The 22,305-nt window shown below is 37.8% G+C and overlaps 1 pseudogene; it reads right to left on the minus strand.

The window, feature by feature from the left end:
- Positions 1 to 2,708: 2,708 nt before the first annotated feature.
- LOC115427357 (ATP-sensitive inward rectifier potassium channel 12-like) lies at positions 2,709 to 10,466 on the minus strand (annotated as a pseudogene).
- Positions 10,467 to 22,305: the final 11,839 nt, after the last annotated feature.

Below are 22,305 nucleotides of genomic sequence, written 5' to 3' on the forward strand. Positions count from 1 at the left end.
AGGAATTTACACAGACTCTGACTCTCCATCATTAATACAAGAGTGTAACTCTGGACACAGTTGCAATAAATTTTCGCCCTCAAAAATCAATGCAACACTGTAATACAACTTAAAATGTTGAGTAATTTTTTTTTTTTTTTTTTTGGTTGGGCAGCGTGTGATCCATTCACACACTGGAAGTAAGAAATAAATAAATACATGAAAATTTCCTCAAACATTAAAATTGAAATGTTTCCATTGATGGAAGTCTGTAATAGATGTGATACAGAGGCAGGTATAATGAGCAGGAAAACACAAGTAGCAGACAGACACACACAGACAGACAGACATGTCCAGAAGATGTTTGCCCTGTGGTGCTTCCCAGCTCTGTTCGACCAGGCCTCCTCTGCTGAGCTGTAGCTGTGCACGGCGGCACACAATGGTCCTCTGTCCCCCCAGCGAGCTGCTTCACAGCTCCACAACACACAACAGCTCATTATGGAATCAAAGATCCCCCGGTCTCAGCTCCCAGTGCCTAAATACTGTCCCCTGCTGAGCACACACACTGTCACCAGCTCTGGTCACACAGCCTGAGGGCTTGAACAGCCAGTGAGGCCAGAGAGGGCATGGAGATATACAGGGTGTCACACACATGAAAGCTCACGCACGCACTCACATACTTAACCTAAGCACACACATGAAGATGAATACACACTACCTTATTAGGGTAGATCCTAGTCAGCCATTAGCGGCTTTAACAGAGGTCACAGAGGTCACCCAGCTGCGCTCCCTCATGGATGTTGATGACAAGGGGGTGTGACGGTTCAGTTAATTAACCAGCATCAGAAAACACGAATGGGAGAGAAAGATGGGAAGACAGCAGCGAAAAAGGCGCAATGGGGAAATGACTCGGAGAGGAGATGACTTTTAATCACGTCAAAGATCAACTGATTAGATCACAGGAGAGAAGATGAAGGATGAGGGGGTGTCAAGGAAAGAGATTTGAGCCAAAACTTTGCTGCTTATACGTGAAGAATTTGGAAGACATAGGGGTGGAAAAGAGCAGCAGGGGGAAATTAGAGCACAACATCAGTGTAATTATCAGTCATGTTAATGAGGAACAGTTGCCTAGTGGTGATACTACCACCTCACAGGATTAATGTACTGGGACTGAGTGTAAGAAGTACAACTGTGGAGGTGTGAGGTGGAGTTTTCATTTCTTTCCTTTTTTTTTTTTCTTCTCAGTTCGATCTAATCCAAGTTTCTTCCTTCCATGTCACCAGGTCAGTTATAAACATGGATCATAAAAACACAACATCAGAGTAGGACTTGAATAATGTGGTCTGTTATTGTAAGGATGGAGACGTTTCTGCTGCGTTTGGGGATAAATAGATGGACATATGAGGGAAACCGAAATGTAAACTCTGTGGACAAAATATCTGCTGTTAAACTGATTAAAAAGATCATCTGATTTTTTGATGTAGATGTTTGCATCTTAAACTTTGTGTTTCGTCCCTGTGCATCTGTTGAAAATTACATAATAATATAAAGGAAATAATATATATAAAGGAAAATAAAAGAATGGGAATGTAAATGTAAAGAAGGAGCTTTTTTCCAATCAAATGTGACATAATCAAAAGCTAACTTCTAATACAGCTTGATGTGCAATCTAACTACCAAATGGGTGTATGTTTTGTTTGGAAACTTGGTTATATTTTTGTTTTTCCTATTCCATTTATCACTTTGAAGCCTGTAGGCATGAAGGCACTGTTGAGTGATTATATCCTTCACACAAGCACTTTTTAACCAGAGAAAAATAAAGATAATACAATACAAGTGTTTTAATGCTTATTATTGTTCAAAAGTACTGATGCTGATTATGTTAGTGAGTAGGAAAACCACAAATAAACACACCAGCATATCAGTAGAGGCATCTTTCAGTACTATGTGTGTATTGTTGTGTCACTATCAGACCACATGGGGGAGCTTGTGCAACAGAAAGAAATACAGTCTTGACCAGAGAAGAAGGATGGACTTCAACAAATCCTGATGTGCTTAGGGGTTCGAGCAACAGAGTCCAGCCTACTCCAAAGACTTGTACAACCAGGGTGTTGCACTTGGACCCCACAAAGTACTGCCTGTTTGTTTATTCATTTGTATTGTTGAGTTGTTTTGCTTCTCAGCACAGTTTTTCTGCCATCACTTAACAATTTCTAGTCTTTTTTGTTGTATGTCAAAATAACCTTTAAATGTATCCAACAAAACACAGAAATAGCTTAGGACTTTCATTGTGATTTTTTCCAAAAAGAGAAACAGGAAGACAGATGGGGCTTAAGGGTATGTTTTTGTTACTGCGGCAAAAATAGAGTTCCAGTTGTGACCCATCAAGTTCACCACATGTTATAGATACCAGCTTTGTTATATATTGTACAAAGACCTAGGAATAGACTAGTATCACTACAGCTTCAATGCTGACTTTAAGGGCTTCATTTAGGATTTATGTAAACATACTTAAAAGAGATCAAATACAAAGATATTTTTGTTCTGAAATGTGGCAGATTTCTAAACAAATGACCATAAACCACCTGAAAAATGGTGATCATTTGAAGGTGTTGTTAGTTATTACATTATTTCCCTTTTTACAGACAAATGTTTTGATCCAAGGTTAAACTGCGTAGACGTGTGTGGCCTCATCTAGTCTTTACCTTAGGGAGGAAATACACAGTAGAGACAATTCAAGTGTTTTATTAGGTGCTTTGTTCATACAAAACAACACACTGTTGCAAAGTGTTTGTACTTACTGATAAAATTACTGATAGAAGTAATAATAAAGTGCTTGTTCTTTGTACATGTTTATTTAGTATTGAATGTGGTTTCAGGGTTTAACTTCTTTCATTGAATATAATCTGATTATTAAAAAAAAATGCATATTTAAAAAACAAAAGATAAAAGAACTCAGCCAGAAAGATAGATGTGCCAAATACAGAAATAATTTATTATTACAGAGAAAAAAAATATGATGAAATTTTTTACATGCTACCAATAAAGTGTTATTTGTATAAATTGCAACTGAAGTGATCATTTTGAAACAAAAGCATTATGTTTGTATTTACAAAAAATGAATGGAAATCAAGAACAAAAAATTATTTTTTCCTGTTCACCTATCGGTCATAATAAATTAATTGAGAAAGCAAGAAATGTTCAAGGTACCTCATGATCTGAGATAATTATAACCATTTTTAAGAGTTGTATAGATGCTGATGTTCCAACTGAGAGTGTACAATACCTCAAACCCGAGAAGAGTTATGAGCCAAAACTACAAAGAAACACTCTTCCGCCAGATGTACAGTCTAAATGGTGTCCTCCATCTTTTATTTTTACACTGGTTCAATACTTTGGTTGGATGCACAAAGACAAAGAGAGGGAAACAAATGGAAGGGCACCCATTACCCATTGATTGGTTTTAAAACCCCTGACTCTCTGCTGATGTATAAAGGTAGGGTGGGCTGTAGTCTGTCAAGGCTGATTTGATTTTCTGTGTCCAGACACACAGCATCTCCACCGTCTGCTCCTCCACAAAAGTCTCCTTGAAACCCAAGTGAATGTCGTCTCTCAGCTTTCCCTCTCTGTCATTTCTTATGATCCCTGGCTCCTCTTCGCATCTTCCTCTTCCTCATCATCCCCACAGCACAAGGCTACCTCGTTCTCGTAGCAAAATGCCACTGGGGGAGTGCGGACCCCAGCAGGTGATGGGCTGCTCTTGGAGCAAAAGGTGAAGGAGACCGCGAGTAACTAGAGGTGGAGGATGAGGACTGCCTGCTGCGGCCCTTCATTTGGTTCAGTTCCCTGGCACTGCACTGAGGCGTAGATGGCACTTCGTAGGTCTTATGAAGAGCGGGAATAGTCCACATGGTAGCGGTCACCTTTCTCAAAGACCACAGGTTCAAAGCGGTGGCCCCACAGGATCTCCTTGGCCAAATAAGAGCTACGGGCCTGAGTGGTCATAGCTGTGGCTTCCACCATTCCCTCCAGAATGACCACAATCTCAAAGTTCTCTTTCTGAAGGTCGGTACGGCTCAGGTTATACAGAGGACTGTTCTTGTTGATCTCATGGACCACCACCAGAGGCGACACAAGAAACAGCCGATCCAGGCCGTCATCGTAACCGACGTCAATGTCTGTTTGCTCCAAAGGCAGATACTCACCCTCTGCTGTCACATGTGGGCGAATGAGTTGAGCGCGAACATGCGCTTCGACAATGTGGCTCTTACGCATGTTCCCCAAGCGCCACATGAGGCACAGTTTACCATCGCAGAGCAATAACTGCATGATGTGAAAACAGCAAGGTCTGCGCCCGCTTCTTGGGCCGCACCATCTTGCCATTATGGTGCCAATCATGAAGGAGTCAATAATGCAGCCCACGATGGACTGGACCACCACAGTCACCACGGCGACTGGGCACTCCTCAGTAACACAACGGAACCCATATCCAATGGTGGTCTGGGTCTCTATGGAAAAGAGAAAAGCCCCAATGAAGCCCTGGATGTGGAGAATACATGGCCGCCATTCCTCTTGTTCTTCCTTCATGTTGCTGTGAGCATCACCTTCCTTCACTGGGACATGAAGGTCAAAGTCCCCATGAGCCAGCGCCACTCCCAGAAGACTAAACCAAACACCAGCCAGGACGAAGAAAAGTGGTGGTGAAGATGAGCAGCAGGTAGCGCCAGCGATGTCCACACAGGTGGTGAAAATGTCAGCCAGGTATCGTCTAGGCTTATCCTCCATGTTGTTGAACACCACATTGCAACTGGCCATTCTTCTCACAAAAGCGGCTGCGAAGGCGGCCTGTGCTCAGATCAAGGCCCCAGACGACAAGAAGGAGAAGCACGACAGCTGTTGTGGATGACAGGATCTTTGGTCACTCTTAATGACAAAGCCCCTCTGGCTTCTTCACCTCCCAGACAATCTCCTCCTCCTCCTCCTCATTCCTCATGCAGCCTCCAGCAGTGTCTGCTGAGTCAGAGGACTGTGGCCATTGTGGAGGCCTAACGTGGAGATCTTCAGAGCATCTTCATCTGTGGAAACGATGCTGTATCTGCAGAAACACAGGAGAAAATGCCTTGAATGATTGTAATAAGTCATCATTAATAAACAGCAATAAACAGTAAGTAACATCTTAGCTCCTATGTTAAGCCACTCCTATGGTGGCTGCTCAAAGCCCAAAAGATAAAGGTGGGGTGGGGGATGGAGGGATGGGGGATTGGTTCTCACTCAAACATAGTAGGTGACCATGATGTACCACCCCCTAAAAATGAAAAAGAAGAAAAAGTATAAAAAGCTACTGTGAGCTACTGTAGAAAAATGGCAAAGCAGCTAGCTAACAATAGTAAAGCAAACAATATCATATTTTTCAGATGATAATACGCTATGAGAACTGAAAACTGAAGATGTTTTATTTCTGCAGTTAATCCCCTGAATTTTACACATTAAACCTTCAATAACATGCAAATGAACTCACAAAAATGTACATTACAGCTCATCAGTGGACTAAGAGTGTATGTAATTTCCATAGGAACTCTTTTTTTTTTTTTTTTTTTAGAATCTTTCTCTGACTTCTACTTGACTGTATTTTCTCCCATGGTGCTTTGCATCAGAGTCATTTTCTGCAACAGTGGGGGAGTATTTTTTTTAATGAATATCTGCTGTTCTGTATGACCTGCCACACAAGTAAGCTAGTAGCATCCTCAACACAATGTATCATTTAGCAGCAAAGAGCTACATATTTTACTCAGGGGAAAACTGACCAAAGCTAAATATGAGCTTCAGCACTGGCCCTAATCGATGAGACAAAGTATTTTGTGTGTGCGTCCTGGACATAGAACAGGAACATTTGCAATGACATGGTTTTATTCCTGTCCTACCTGTTGACTCGCACCGCTCCCATTGCACCAGTGATATCAGGCTGCGTCGCGAGGGCAGTAATGTAGGTTGGGGCGGGCAGTTCCAACCATGAAAGTACGTTGCTGGACACGGAGGCATTACGAGCTCAGGTCTGTCTTGTTACACACACTGCCTTCTCATGATACATTTTCTGCAGAGAGAGACGGAGCAAAGTGGGCTTTTACGCCATCAAGTGCTGGGAAAAACCTTTGAACATTAAACACACACACTTTGGGATAATAAAACTCATGAACTAAAAATGACAATGAATGACTTCAATGGTGGAGCCACCAAAATTGTGAATCAGAAGACTTAAAATGCCTCTTTTGGCCATGCCCTAATGCACCAGGCAGAAGGCCAACCACACAGTTTTGTTGGAATGAAAGCTTATTGATTAGGTCCTTGCCAGTTGTTAGCCTTAGGGACCTTCAGGCCAACCAGGGGTGGAAAACCAGACAGGCAAGTGGAAGGGACCAAAGGTCTAAAAAAGACATGAATCAGTGGTAATCTACTGTTAGAGGAACAATTGATCTGCTGTTTGGCCTGATGACAAGGTTGGAGGGTTGTTTTGCTCAGCGTATTATGTCAGCACGTTGCGAACCATGAGAACCAAAAGCACCAGGTTTGCATAACCCATACAAGGTTAATCGCATGTGGACACAAAAGGGCGTCAGAGGTTTAGTTTCAATATAACCTGCAAGGTAGCAACAGATTATCCTGGGTATAATTCCTGACATCTGCAGTTTACATCATTCCCATGTTAACAACATATGTTAGCAGACGCACATACAGATGTTGATGTGAATGTAGTGTTATGTCATGTGGTCCACCCACATAGAGTCCTTGCGTGTGATGCTTCCAGACTTCTTTTCCTCTTACATCAAGGACAGATATTAGCAACGGTGGCTGATTGGGTTGGATAAAGGGTGATATTTGACCAGATAATCCCAAAAGGGCAGATGGGCTGATTACATCAGCTTGCTAGTTCTGGAGGGGAGTATCCTCAGTGTAAACCATGACCTTTCCTTACAGACCTCTTGAACAATGACAGCGAGATTCAAAAAGATCGTAGTCGAGTCAGAGTCAGGGGCATCATGAGCGGGACCAGGAAAAAAAACAACACAGCACATAAAGTTCATCTGTTTAGATAAGACACATGGTACCAAGATATAGGAAAAACATTTGTTATGATGTACTGCTGATGAATTTTTCTTTCTTTTTAATATCATAGTTTGGTTCCTTCTTGCATCCACATATCTATAAAGGAAGCACAATATGTTTATCATAACTGAGATGCATGGTGTATAAATTTGTATGAAATGTCCTTATACTGTTTCCAAAGGTGTATTTAATGACACATGAATGACACATAAAATATAGTCACTAAGTATTGTAGTAATGCATAAAGTATGTTATATTACATATATTAAATATGTTACTCTAAAATTGTGTTCAGATTGACTTGAATAGTTTCGGCCTAAATAAAGGAAATATTTAACAATAGAATGAAACATAAAAAATGTTGCTATAATGATGGCCCTGAGGATGAGAAAATAACAAAAGGATCTTAGATTGTACTGGTAGTAACTAGCAGGTGACTTTTCATTTGAGGAGGCAATTACTAGTTTGATTTAATATGACAATGATAGATAATAATGCCCTTTTTAGCTGTGATACATTTTATTCGGTTTGGTGATTTGGGTTATGCTTTCGGAAAGAAACTCTTTTGTGGAGAATTTTATTTACTATGCTTAGGAGGGAAAACAGTCTGGTTTAAGACTGAGCAGAAAATCAAGCTCTAATTTACGGTGTCTTGTGGGTTTTTCAAAGTCACAGTTAATTCCAAAATCACTAATTTCATTGGAATGTAATGTGACCACTGCAGCTTTGTTTTATGGCGTCTTCTAAAACCCCTGAGAGCTGGACTCTGTGTGTGTGTGTGTGAAATTAAATTAAAAATAACATGTAAAATGAAGACAGTCGTATTCGTTTTCTGATGAAAAACATAGCATGTGGACAAATTGTGGCTAAAACCTAAATGAACAGTGTAAGAAATATCTTTTGACATAACCTTGACTGAAATAAACTTCTATATTTGACTAGATATTTGCACTGAAAGAGTGTCGTTATTGTTGGATTCATAAAAGTGGATTTACATTTAAGTTCATGTGGATTATTTGAATAAATGCTTCAAATGCATGAATCAGATTTACAAAGCAACTGTAAAAAATGCTGATCTTATAAATGCAACTAACTGTAAACTGCTAAAGTCTTTTTTTCTCTGTAGACACAAGCCTAGGGGAGAGTTGCAGTAATTACTGGTTGATCATAAGTACTGTATTATGTGTCTCCATAGGAACATCTCTCTTCTCCTATGGGGCTTATTCACTGTGCTGTGTGCAGTGGGTATCATGTGAGAACACTTGTGAGGAGGAGGAGGAAGAGGAGGAGGAAGAGAGGAGGAGAGGAAGCGAGGTAAACTGATCATGGAGTTTCATACGAGGGATCCACATTAGTTTGACTGAGGCTTTCAAACCCGACATGATTTGTGGCATACACCGACTTATTCAGTCCTTTAAGTGTCATAAATACGCATAAATCCAGTTGATCACAACTGGGCTAATCTGGAACAGACTACAGATAATAAAATAAATAAAATAAAATAAAATAAAATAAAATAAAATAAAATAAATAAAATAATGATCTATTATTTCCAGTGTATCAGGAGATACTCCTATCTGACGTGGCTGTTACAGAAGGATCGTCAGAGAAATCAAAAATGACATATATAACGGTATAATCCCATGCAGGGGAAAGGATGGAGGAAGTCCTCATCAAATATAAGATTACCAGGCCTTGTAATCCTCCAATCCAAACAACAATATGAAAGGTGGATGGTAGCTGCTGAGAGACCTTTAACCCATTTGTGTAATGTGAAATCTGATGATTATGAGAAGTAAGAAAGAAAGAAAGAAACAAAACAAACAAACAAACAAACAAACAAACAAAAGAAAAAAACAAACAAACACACACATACACGCACAAAGACACAGTGTGAAACAAAGAAATGTGGATTGAAATAAAAGGATTATGACCTCAGAGGATGTTACTACCACATGTAATGCCATTTACGCACATACAACACCAACAGCATGAGAGATAATCTGGTAACTATTTTTTACAACTACAGGTTGTAAAGCTGGCAGTCTGACATATGATTTCATAAAACTAATATGTGAGAAAAACCCACATGTCTCCAAGGACTGCACTGAAACACTCAAAATCCAAAACCTACAGAGTATCAAAATAGGGAGTGAGTGAGTAACAGGATTTGTACTCATTTGTAATCCTACATATCAAAGTACAAATACTCCATATAGTAAAAACTGAATTAACAGCAACAGAGGAAATACATCCCACAAGAAAAAAAAAGTGAACATTGTAAAAATACTACATTTAAGCGTAATTTGGAGGGAGTTGTATTCAGTTGTATACTACTTTATACTACACTACACTTCACGTAGCTATGAAACATGACACAATGTAAAAGATCAAAGCACCCAGTGCTAGTCAAACACACAGCATACACAAGTAATTAATAATACTTTTCATGGTACTTTTACTTTTTTTGTACTTAAATCACTAATATTAGTTGTGCCTGCTTTGTGATGAAGTAAGGACTGTCTTTTTAAAACCACACAGACTGAAAATGAAGCTGAAGTTTCCATTTTTGCCCATCCGTTACTAACCACAGAAGTCTTAAATGCAGATCAATAGTTCAGATGCTGTATGCAGAAGTTATGACATAGCAGTTTGCAAACTAAGCAGCAGCTGTGACGTGTTGTTGGTTTGAGTGAGGCCACAGGAGCTGTCCAGTGCTGAAAATCAATCCCAGAGCCTGCAGGATAATTGACAGCAGGGGAGGGACGGTTGAATGCTAACCTTGAAAATGATTTTGGCCTTTAAAATCTTTTCCTCGATCTGTTACACTCCACCGCTGTTTTGTTTTTTTGTTTTTTTTTTTTTTTTCACTGTTGATTTACTCAGCCACATGAATGCTTTGTTGAAGTATTGATTATGTTTTCTGAGTTAGACTACAGGAGTTAAAGAGTTTGCCCTTTTTTTACTCTGTTGTGCTGAAATGAGAGAAGTTACTTGATGAAGTTAAAGCTAAGAGTTAGTGAGTCTTGACAATAAAAAGATTAAGAATGTACTTTATGACCATGAGGTTCAGAGATGATCTGACATTTTGTTACAAATAAAATCAAATATAAGAAAAACTCACCTGTTTGTTACTGCAGACTGAATCTCATGAAGACTAACATTGGTTTCATCCTCATTAAAAGATGAGAAGACACATGAGTAGATTCACTGTCGATCTATTCTTCTGTGTTAATAGAAAAACATGTCTTTCACAAATCTGCTCCCACGTTGCGATTCACAAAGTTACGCATATCTCCGGTCTGAGCTTCTGAGCTTTGTCCATAGTGCTGAGTGGAGTCCTCTCCTGCCTCGCTCTGCATATGCCCATCTCCACCAAAGTGAGTGGGAGAGAGAGAGAGAGAGGAGAGAGAGAGAGAGAGAGAGAGAGAGAGAGAGAGAGAGAGGGGGAAGAGAGCGCTCTGATTATGCCTCCTATTTATACATGCTATTGTTTCCCCAGAGTAAGCATGTGGATGTATAATTTTCATTTTAGTCCACTCAGACAGATACTTGCGTTGACATAAAAAAACACAACATCCTTGAAGAGACTTTAAAGTGTGCCTGAGGTATTAAAAGTGTGTTTGTAATAACTTTACACTGAGTCATCTGTCTGATATCATCTGTGAAAACAAAGCCTCATGAAGGTTTTGGTCATTACTAAATTTGTTCAAGTAATGTAACTTGGTAAAACAGTTTCAAACCTGGAAATAAAGCTGAAAACATGTTTAATCTCTGTATAGCAATGTCAAATTTCCAGCTGTGAAAGGTGTTTCACAGCTGGTCTGTTATCACCAACATTTCAAAATGTAGTTTATTTCACACCTACAACCCATACTGAGTCAGGATTGTTGTTTTAACTCTTCTTGCCTGATATGTGAGGATTTGTGGTATTTGTTGTGTTCCATGCTGAGTTCTGTCTAAGTATAGTCACAGTCAGGTCATTAATCTGGTGGTTTAATTCTGACACACACGACACCTATTGCACAGGAAGAGGGATGCTTCCTCTGTGGCACTTTCTGAGGTTTCTTCCATTTCTTTCCTGCTAATCTGTTTTTTTATTTTTTCATCAACTGAATGGAAGGTCAAAGGACAGAAATTGTAGTATTTTGAAAAGATTGTGGACAACTGAATTGAATTGGCTTAGTTTCGAATGGCAACTCTGCTTTGACTTTAACACTGATTATTATTAACACATATTGTTTAGACAACAGATAACCTTAACCTCCTAAGACCCAGCTATGGGTTTTCTGTCCACTTGTGGACAAGAGTTTCACAACTTTATACAAAAAAAAGAAAAGAAAACTGTCCACCACAAAGGACATTCCATAAAATTTTCAAAACTGCATCTGAAAGAACTGTTGTATCATGATGTTTCCAATATAGGCGCACTTATTTAATAAAAAACAAAAAAGCTTGTACTTTGCTGACATTTCCTGGGTCTCAGGAGGTTAAACTGAATCCCACAGTATCCATATTTAGTAGCAGAAACTGAGATTATTTATTTTTAATAATTAGCTCAAGATCAAAAAGCATCAAATTGTGCAGGTGAGATGAATGACAATGTGTGATTCTTTACATACATATGTGTGTACATGTACACAACTGAGTCCACCTCTGCACAACTTTTGCCTTTACCAAAGTAAAACAAACTAGTAATAACCACCAAAATGACATATTATATTATATTATATTATATTATATTATATTATATTATATTATATTATATTATATTATATTATATTATATTATATTATCACATTAGGATATAAACATTCAACACATAAGGAGGGATAACATGTGGCACAGAAAGATGACAGTATAGTTGTCCATTTTCATTGAACTTTCATGAAGATTATTTGGAAGTAACTACAAAAAAATACATCTGTTCAAATCTGGATAATTTACCATCCAAAACAGATCAAATAGTTACTTTCACAGGGCACGCATATTGGTCAGTCTGTCTGTCTGTCTGTCTGTCTGTCTGTTTGTCTGTGTGTTTGTCTGTGTGCACTCTTGTGGTCACATTTCAAGCATTATTGATATTAAACCATGACCAAATGATTTGCCATTGTCTCTAGTCAACTTGATTAGTTTTTGTTAAAGTAGGCCAAAGTACAGCTGAGATATAGGCCAAGTTGGGGGTCAAGCACCTAATTTGCATATTCAGGCTTCTATCGCGAAAACTAAGACCGATATCAGCTAACTTTGTATTATCGACTTATAGGAAGTCAGACATGATCTTTCATTTGGTATCAATTTTGTTGACCTTGGATGACCTAGAAAGGTCAATGCAAGGTCATGATTTTCAAGATACTCAATTTTCACCCATAACTCTCTCAGTTTTGCAGAGAGAGAAAAAAAAACTAGCACCGCATTATAAAGCTTGAAACGGTAGGACATGATGTATTTTTTCATTTTTCTGTATCATTTCCTGTTTCAGAGTTATGGCAGAAAATATGCTATTTCTGGTACTTTTTTGTAATTTTCATTCACTTATAACTTCAGAACTGTTTAAGATAGAAGAATACAACTTCCACCACAATGTTCAACTTGGAAAAGGAGGAAATAGTGTTCTTTTAGTTTTCCTTGATCACTTCCAGTTTCTGTGTTATAACAGTTGAAAGTTTGCATGTCACACTTTTGTATAAATTCACAAAATGGCTTACATCTGTGAAATGATGGCAGATATCGACTAACATAATATTATCGACTAATCAGAAGTCATATATGGCCTTTCATTTGATACCAATTTTCTTGACCTTTAATGACCTTGAAAGGACACACTCAAGGTCATGATTTTCACAACACCCAATTTTGACCGTAACTACCTCAATTTTGGCAGATAGAAAAAAATGACTAGTATCAGATAATAAAACATGAAAATATAGGCCAAAGTTGTCTTTCAAAGGCATCCAACAAGTGCACTGTTTATGGCAGATTGATTTTTCTGTTTTTTGGGGGAATCACAAATTACTTGCACTGTCAACCATGATGAGATTGATAGCTGGCCTCCTGAAGATGATCAAAGAGGTGGAAAAGAGTAATTGCTACCACATTAAAAGTGATGACCCACTTTTTAAATTCAAACTGTATTTGTGCATTAACATGTGAGTCAGCTGATATGTGTAATGTTTAGTTATCTGACAACATGAGTGGTTTATACAAACTAGACTCCTAGACTAGAGATAAAAATGAACTTTTTGTTGACCTAGCCCATCTTACTTATATCATTTACATGCAGTCTCATGCCAAATAAAACAATTCAGTGATGCTATGTGTTATATCTGGTTAAACACAGGTTACATAACAGTGATTTGTGTTTCTTAATTCATGACGAGTCGAACACATGTTGCTGAGCTGAGGTTGAAGTGGTCATATGTTCCAGATTGTTTCAGATGATATGTGATGGAGTATCTACATCCCTGTTCTTCAGTCAGTTCTAACAGCACTCAGAAAAGAGAGGGATTTTCCTTTTGCAGACTGGTTGGTGTGTGTGTGTGTGTGCGTGCGTACGTGTGTGCGTGTGTGCGTGGGCATGCACGTTTGTGCGTGTGTGTGTGTGTGTGTGTGTGTGTGTGTGTGTGTGTGACGCTGAATCAGTCTTCAGATGCTTCAGATTCTGATAACTATCCTATAAATGGACAAATCAAAGTGGCTGCATTTGTGGCCAAAACCATTTATACTTGGGCAGACTGAACGGCACAAGTCTCTGTAAACAAGTCAGATAAATCTAAATAAATAAAAAGGCAAAGAATGAGGAGCATGGCAACCATGAGGTTATGTTAGTGCCAGTTTTATGCTTTCTTATTTCAGACCTCTTTGAGGTGTTTTGGCTAATTAGACACAACTCTTTAGTTTCCATGGAAACCTTATTTTCCCATCTTTCTGTTCTTTCTCTCACACTCCCTCTCTCTGCATGGTTTATTTTTAAACACACCTTTCCTTTTAGTTTCGTGAGACAACAGGTGGGTGTTGGGTTGCGTGGGAGGGAGGCTGGGGTACAGTAACATGTACTGAGCAGTGTAGGCAGGGGTCAGAGGTCAGGAGATTAACTAAGTGGGCGCACCCAGCAAATGAGTGGGCTGAGGATAACTCACAGTTGAGGGAACAAAGTGTAACCAGTCTGAATGAAACAACAGTTGTTACTTTTTCATTGGCTTGTATGGTAACAGTTTGATGATTCAAGTGCAAAAGTTCTACAGCAAAGTAAAGACAAAGTGTCATTTACACGTAAGAAATGAATGTGGGTTGAAGAAAAAAGTAAAAGAACATGACAAAAATAATAGCTTCTAATGAAACCAGTATGTCAGTCGCTAAACTATAGACGTCAAAGACTGTGTTTGATAGAAGCCCCTCAAATTAAGATAAGATATACTTCACAGGTGTCAAACATGCGGCCTGGGGGACAAATCCGGCCCTCCAAAGGGTCCGGTCCGGCCCTTGGGATGAATTTGTGAAATGCAAAATTACACTGGATATTACCAATCCTTTTAGTTCAGGTTCCACATTCAGACTAATTCAATCTCCAGTGGGCAGGACCAGTAAAATACTACCATAATAACATAGAAATAATGACAACTCCAAATTTTTCTCTTTGTAAATGTAAATATTTTCATGTATTTACACTAAAACAAAGAATAATTTCGCAAAAAAAAAAAAAAAAAAAAAGCGAATCGCGTGAACAAATATGAACAACCTGAAATGTCTTAAGAGAAGTAAGTACAATTTTAATAATTTTCTGTCTGTTACTCAATGTTTTGTATGTTTGTAGATCCACTGTGATCTGTAAGTTATAATGTACATGTGTAAATGATAAACTGAGGCAGAATATTGTTAAAATTACACTGATTTTTTCAGTTTGTTCATGTTATTTACATCTTTTGAAAGGACAGCTTTAAATGTAAACCTTTTCATCATGTAAATTAACTTTTTTCACTCTAAAACAGAGGAAAGTTTGGAGTTGACATTATTTATATATTATTACGTTATTATTTACCGGTTCGGCCCACTGCAGATCAAATTAAGCTGAATGTGGAACTGAACTAAAATGAGTTTGACACCCCTGATATACATTATCATCCCTGTGGGGAAGTTTTTCTTGGACTCCTTCAGCTGCAGTTTACAGGTGAACAAAATAAGAAGAGCCAACAGAATAAAATGGAGAAGAATCAGATAAATAAATAGATTTGCACGCAATTTCTACCTATATACATATTCATAATTAAGTTATTGCACAGATGTGTATTGCACATACAGGTATGATATTATTGCACCATGTAGCTTATTACTTACTACTAATTAGAGAGTGTTAAGTCATGCAGCAGGACACGGAGCCAAGTGAGGTGAAGGAAACACTCTCCTTACTGCCAGCTCGGCCACCTGTGTATGGAAATAGCACAGATCTAGGTGGCAGTGAGATATTAATGCGTTTTTTTGGCATATTTTGCTGGAGGCGCTTTCTGTCTGCATTAGGACCATCCATCACAGCTCCTTATCACACATTTAAAAAAAAGCATTAAAAACCACAAACACACATGATTTTTCCCATCGAGCAGGTCACTGAGAGAAATCACCACCAAAAGCCCTCAGCGTCATCATGATAACTTTTCCCCTCAGTCCATTTTAGATTTGATAAGCAGATGATGGGAGCTATTTTCTGACCTGTGGGCTGTCTCTGTAGCCCTGCTGATGACTCCCCCTCGTACGCCATCAGAGCCAGTGTACTTGGAAACAGCCAGTCGCCTCATTTCTCAGTTTGAGAGCCGATCCAGGTCAACGTGTTTTTAGAAAAGCAGGCCGAGGAGGGTGGCGGGGGGGGCAACCACTCCCAGCGGATGAATAAATTACACCCTATAAGAACCGTATACTGTGCAGCGTTGAACATGTCAGGTGTTTTCTGATTGTTTTGTGTGTTCCCTTTGTTTTATTTTGCAGCCAGTTTATCACTTTTAGTCTGCACATAATGTCCTGACACAAAAAGCTCTGGTGCATTTTTATCCTTTTAAAGTTGAGGTCAGAGGTTTACATACACATCATCTGAATACATTTTCAGTACATTTTCCCTCTGGTCATTCAGTCTTATGAAATTCAGTAAAGAGTTTTAAATTCAGATTTTATGAATTTTTATGAAAAAACAGTTAAAAGTTGTTAATACAACCACATACGCTGTGTTTCCGTTTTTGTTTTTTTGTTGTTGTTTTTTTACAATTATTTTAGCCATTTATTATGTTTCTGTATGCTTTGTACAGTGGAAATATTCACTATTTGTGCTTCAAAGATGAAACTGACTGTTATTATAACTGGAATAATCAGAAGACCAATACAGTGTAAATGTCCATATTTTCTCATTCTGCTGAAAATAAAAAATAAAAATGTATTTATTATTGTTTCCATTTTGAAACAAGGCTGCACTAAACAGACTGTACACAGTTTGTGCATCATTCAATAGACTACAGTAGTTGTAAGTTGGTCCAGTCAAATTTTTATGTATTTCCTTGAGGAGAAAATGTAATATATCGTTTGTTAGTGGCTGATTCTTTGTAACCATGGTGCACTAATAAACAGACGTCTAACTTTCGCTAAAACAAACTTCCAATAAAATTAAAAATATTAGCAGGATTAACAGATTTGTGTCCAAAAAAGACCAATAGTAGCTTATCCAGTGCCTTTGCATCAAACTGCAGTTCATTCAGATGCTGCTGCCAGACTTTTAACCAGAAATGAGAGAAGAGAGCACATCAAACCCACCCTAAAATCTGCACTCTGGGTTCCAGTTTGCTGTATAATGGGATTTCAAAGTTTTACTACTAGTTTATAATCCCAGTTCCATAAAAAGTGGGTCGTTGTGCAACATATACACAAACACAGAAACCTACTTTCTTTACTCACAATAGGACATAGAAAAGATATCAAATGAATAAATTGAGAAAATGTGCTATTTTAAGAAAGAAAGGGGCAGTTTTGAAATTGATAGGAGTATTATGTCTTTAAAAAGTTGGGATGGTAGCAACAAAAGGCTGGAAAACTAAGTGGAACTAAATGGAAACAGCTGCGAGAACACTTAAAAATAACTGGGTTAACTGGCAACAGGTCAGTAACATGATTGGTATAAAAAGAACAACTTAGAGAAGCAGAGTCTCTCAGAAGTAAAGATGGGCAGAGGTTCATGAAATCTGTGAAAAATAAATTGTCTACAAATTATGGAACAATTTCAGAAAAATGTTCCTTTTTGGAATTGGGGTTGTACAAATCACTCAGTGGTTTAGTTCCAGAATTCATAAATAATATGTGTAGGGGAATATAAACCTCTACACATAAAACTAAACACAATGAAGCTGATATTTAACCTTTACACTGCAAACAACTGGAACAAACTGCCAGCAGAGCTCAGACTTTCCATTAATGTAGACATTCTTAAAACCAGGTTGATAATATTACTCTTTTTATGTGTCTGTGATTCTTTAACCTGCACTCATTCACTTACATTCACACTTATTCTGATTACACTGTAAGTCTGGCCTGTGCTTCCACATAAATTAGAAATATTTACCCCGCTCCCAAAAGGGGAGGAAAGGGGGATTATATTGTTTGTTTGTTTGTTTCTTGGTTTGTTAGCACTCTTGCAGCAAAACTATTGCATCAATTCATACCAAATTGGGATTATAGATGGCCAGTGACCCCAGAATAGATCTGATTACATTTTGGGAACATTAGGTCAAAGTTAAAATTTTTTATGAATTTTTTTTAAAAAAATTTTCCCCATTTACTTATAATGAGTGAAATTTCAAATGTCTGTAGCAGCAAAACCCTCGGTTCAGTTCATACTAAATTTGGTTTTTAGATTGCCAGTGGCTCAGAAAAAACATCATTATATTGTGAGAACAATAGGTCAAAGTTCATATTTTTTTAAGCATTTTTTTTTTTTTTCCCCCGTCCTTTACTTATAATGGGAGAAATTTCACATGTCTGTAGCAGCAAAACTATTTTTTAAATTTATACCAAATTGAGTTTATAGATTACCAGTGACCCAAAATAGACGTGGTTACATTTTGGTCAAAGTTCAGATTTTTTCATGAATTTTTAAAATGTTTTTACTTCTCCCATTTACTTATAATGGGCGAAATTTCAAATGTTTATGTTTATGTTTATGTATTTGGCAGACGCTTTTTTCCAAAGCGACTTACAGGGGAAAACCAATTAAATCACTCAATCAATCAAATTTTATTTATATAGCGCCAGATCACAACAAAAAAGTTATCTCATGACACTTTATATATAGAGTTGGTCAAAACCAGACTCTAAGCCAGTTTACAGAAACCCAACAGAATCCTCCAGGAGCAGGCAATAAAAGCATAAATTTCGTTTCAATTTACTTCAAACTTGGCACATATATAGAGTCAATTGATATGCTGACATCAGCACACGCATAGACATGATGACATCAGCTGGATCGACCACTTTGTTTTTATTTTCCACTGGATGCTTATTTTATTTACGTGGAGCACACTGTATTTGTGTGTGAAATGCACCGTGTGAATAAACTTGCCTTGTTTTTCCCAGGAAGAACAACTACAGTAGATTAACTAAAACCTGAATATACATTTATGAAAATGTGTGTTTGCACATCAGACACAGAGAAAGATGGCTAAAGTTGTTGAGTTCAGAAGGCTGTTCTGAGCAGGAGCACTGGTCATGATCAATATTTGCCTTGGGTGAGAGGTAGGATCGGGGTTAGGAGTACTGGATCAATTTTGGCCCTTTATGCCGAGGTGATCACTGATGGAGATTTAATTAATCTTTTCACTCGTATCATGACAAACTACATACTAGAACTCTTCATCAGTTTGTAGTAAATACTTTTGTGTTGTTGCAGCTGACGGGTTTACACAGAGAGATAATTGATTACACGTGATACTGGTTGTAACTGTGACGTAAAACCAACAAAGCTAAAAGCTTAAAGCTGACCACATGCCATCTGCTCCGATGCATCCCCACAAGGTCAACCAAATAACACAAGAGTCACATGACAAAAACAACACGCACTTAGATAAGAACTTACACACTGGATGTAATTTTAATTCTAACTATAACACAGAGTGCCTTTAACTGTGTAGATCAAGTGGCTAGAGTAAAGCATCAAAGGGCAACAGTAAAGAGCAGGAGTAGTGGCGCATTTGATGAATAGAATAGAAATATATATGTAACGAAAATGTCAGTGAGTTTATGACATGGTTATATAAATCCAGTTTGTTTACCTTTCTCTTTATTTTAAGTTGTGTAAGCTGAACTTTTCTATCTGCATTTCCATGGATACTGGCTCTACTCTGTCATTACAGAAACTGCTACCAGAGCAACTCAATGTAGCAACATGTGACACACAGCAAAGGATAAAAATATCTCGCCTTAATTGTCATTTTGCTGGCCAAAACTGTGTAATTATACTCCTGTGTCCTATACAGATTTGTTTCTAAGTGTTATATGACAAAATGTAGGTGTTTAACGCTGCAATTAATCATCACAAACTTTGGACACGTCCTAAGTTAAAATACGCAGACACAAGCAGATACAGACATGCACACACGCATACACAAATGACAGGTTCTCTGAGTGAACTAGGCCTGAGCGTTCAGTTCTCACCAATCATCTGAAACAAGCTATGGAGTGAAGTCAGTTTATAAATACACACCGCCTCTGTGGAAGTCTGATGGGCAGAGTGAGACTCACGAGCAGATGGTGCACAGTGTTTGTGTTTGTGCACCTGCAGTTGAGTGTGTATCCGCAGCAGCAGATAGAAGGTGAAGGACACACACTGAACCTGTACGGTATCCCAGCTGTTTGCAAATACATATCAGCTCTGACTTGGAAAAAAAAAAAAAAAAAAAACGCCCCCTCTTGTGGCTGGTTTAAATTCCCAAACCCCACTAGAAAAGCAGTCTCATCCATCTATCATCCAGTGGGAATAGACTCAGATAATAATGCCAACACCTTCAGAGACATCATTTACTCAACCTGTTTACAGAAACTAAGGAAGTACTGTGGCATGTGGGTGTTACCTACTGCGCAGAAAAAATAAACATAAAATAAACAGTAAATCTATTATGTATAACATATAACATATGCATTTATTAGTCCCACAAGGGGAAATTCCTGGAAAAAAAATGGCTGTAGGTGGTTTACACATTGAGGGGAGGGTGTCTTGGGTCCTTCTGCTGAAATTTCCTGCATTCTGGAGAGTCAATTTGAGGCTTTCCTTCATGGTGGAAATGTGAGGACTCCAAATTTTTTTCAGCTCCAAATTCAAACGTGACATATTTATAAAGTATTACTATAAAATAGATAACATAACCTTTAATAGGTTCAGCCAGGTCACTTTTTACTTTGTACTTTTTACTTAATTAAATTTGTCTGAGTCTCTGTTTCCAGTTTTGATTTTTCCAATGTGCTTTGTTGAATGTTATCACAAATATCCACTGAGGGATGAAGAGAAAATTCTCCTACTAATAAAATGATTTCTAAGAAAGTAAAAGAAAACAAAAACAAAACTTATTTCTAGAACATTTGTCTTATTTTTCATTTAAATAGAAAAAAAAACTTGCCAACTTTTTTCTTAATAAGATTTTCCAGCTGATATCAAGCCAGAACAAGGTATGGTAATATTTTGCAAATTATCTCAGCAAAGGATTCAGATTATGTTCTTTATTTTAAGAGTGAAAACACTTGCACCACTTCTCAATTTAAGAATCTGAAGAAATTACAGCAACTAACTTTTTTCACCATTTATTGTTATTTACAGGCTTAAAGCATGACAAAAATGATAGCTGAACATGACCCTTGACTAATTTGAAAAATGACTGAAAAATTCCTATGGCCAGTAGGAATGTCGTAGAGACATGAAACCAAAGCCCATTTTTTTGTCTCATTCATTCCAATGTTAAATTTCTGTCACTAACATGTTGGACAAACTCCACATTCCCACAATCACTGCTTATTCAGTTCTGACTTTTTTCCACATATTATACATTGATACGTTCATAAGACTCACCACAAGTCTCACGTGCAAGAATGTTTGAGATAGGATGTACAGTTACGGATTAACAGCAGTTTGTTTGAGAGGTGGTTTCTTCATCCATTTAACATGTCTCCTCCATAAGCAGGAGCAAATTAGTCACTTGACAGCATATTGGATGTTTAGTTCAGTAGGTAATGCATCAGATTCCAGTGCAGAGGACCTGGGATTGATATCCGGTTGAAGCGGTGCTTTTCAGCTTAATCAAGAGAATCCAATGCTCATGTTAAGAATTTTTTCTATTTGTTCCTCTTATTTTAAGACTTAAATTCTTATAACCAGCTCAGACACTAAAATCCCTAATTTATAGTAATTCTGTCTTAAATGAGTGTGATTTTATGTCTTGCACTAAGCACAGTAAAATTCTAGCGTTTTGTCTAGCTTTAAGGCACATTATGTTTTTTTCAGTTGACAGACTTTTTTTTCTTGCTAGGTTTAAGAAATCTAGGCAAGAATTTTTTTTCTTACCCCACTGGCAGATGTTTTGCTCAATATAAGCCAATTTGACCAGATTGACCAGAATATTAGGCTCATTTCTGGCAGGGCATATTTTGCAGCCAATAAACTCTTTAAAAACCCCTTTTGGATTTGCTGGAAAATGCAGTATCACAAGTATTTCTTATATACACAGTTTTCACAGGACAATGATGTTAGAAACTTTTGATGATCTCATAAAATGTGATGCATTGTTGTAGATGAAATTGGGCAACAGGGAGGAAAGTAGTTCTAATGAGCCTGCCTGTAAACATACACAACAGTAAAGTTAATACAAAAACATCATATATAATGGTAAAACATTTTACTGTGCAAAGACTTAATTTACTTGAGTAAGAATGCAGAAGTTTTACTTGCAGTGGTGAACTATTAGTACTTTTTGCTGAAGTAAGGGATCTGAATACCACTCCTTTTTCCACCCCAAACTGCTGTAATTGTCTGTTGTTCTGTTTCTCCTCGCAGTTACCATCTGTGGGACCAGCCCACCACTGTCCATAAGACATCTGTCAAGAGGAGTCAGTGCCTCATTTCACTTTCTAAAGATGATGATATTTGATAGGATAGAGTCACCATGTTGGGCCCATGTGAGAACCAATGAATGTTTGTTTTCTCATAAAAGACCC

The sequence above is a fragment of the Sphaeramia orbicularis genome, chromosome 1 (assembly GCF_902148855.1).
Source record: "Sphaeramia orbicularis chromosome 1, fSphaOr1.1, whole genome shotgun sequence".
NCBI classification, from domain to species: domain Eukaryota; kingdom Metazoa; phylum Chordata; class Actinopteri; order Kurtiformes; family Apogonidae; genus Sphaeramia; species Sphaeramia orbicularis.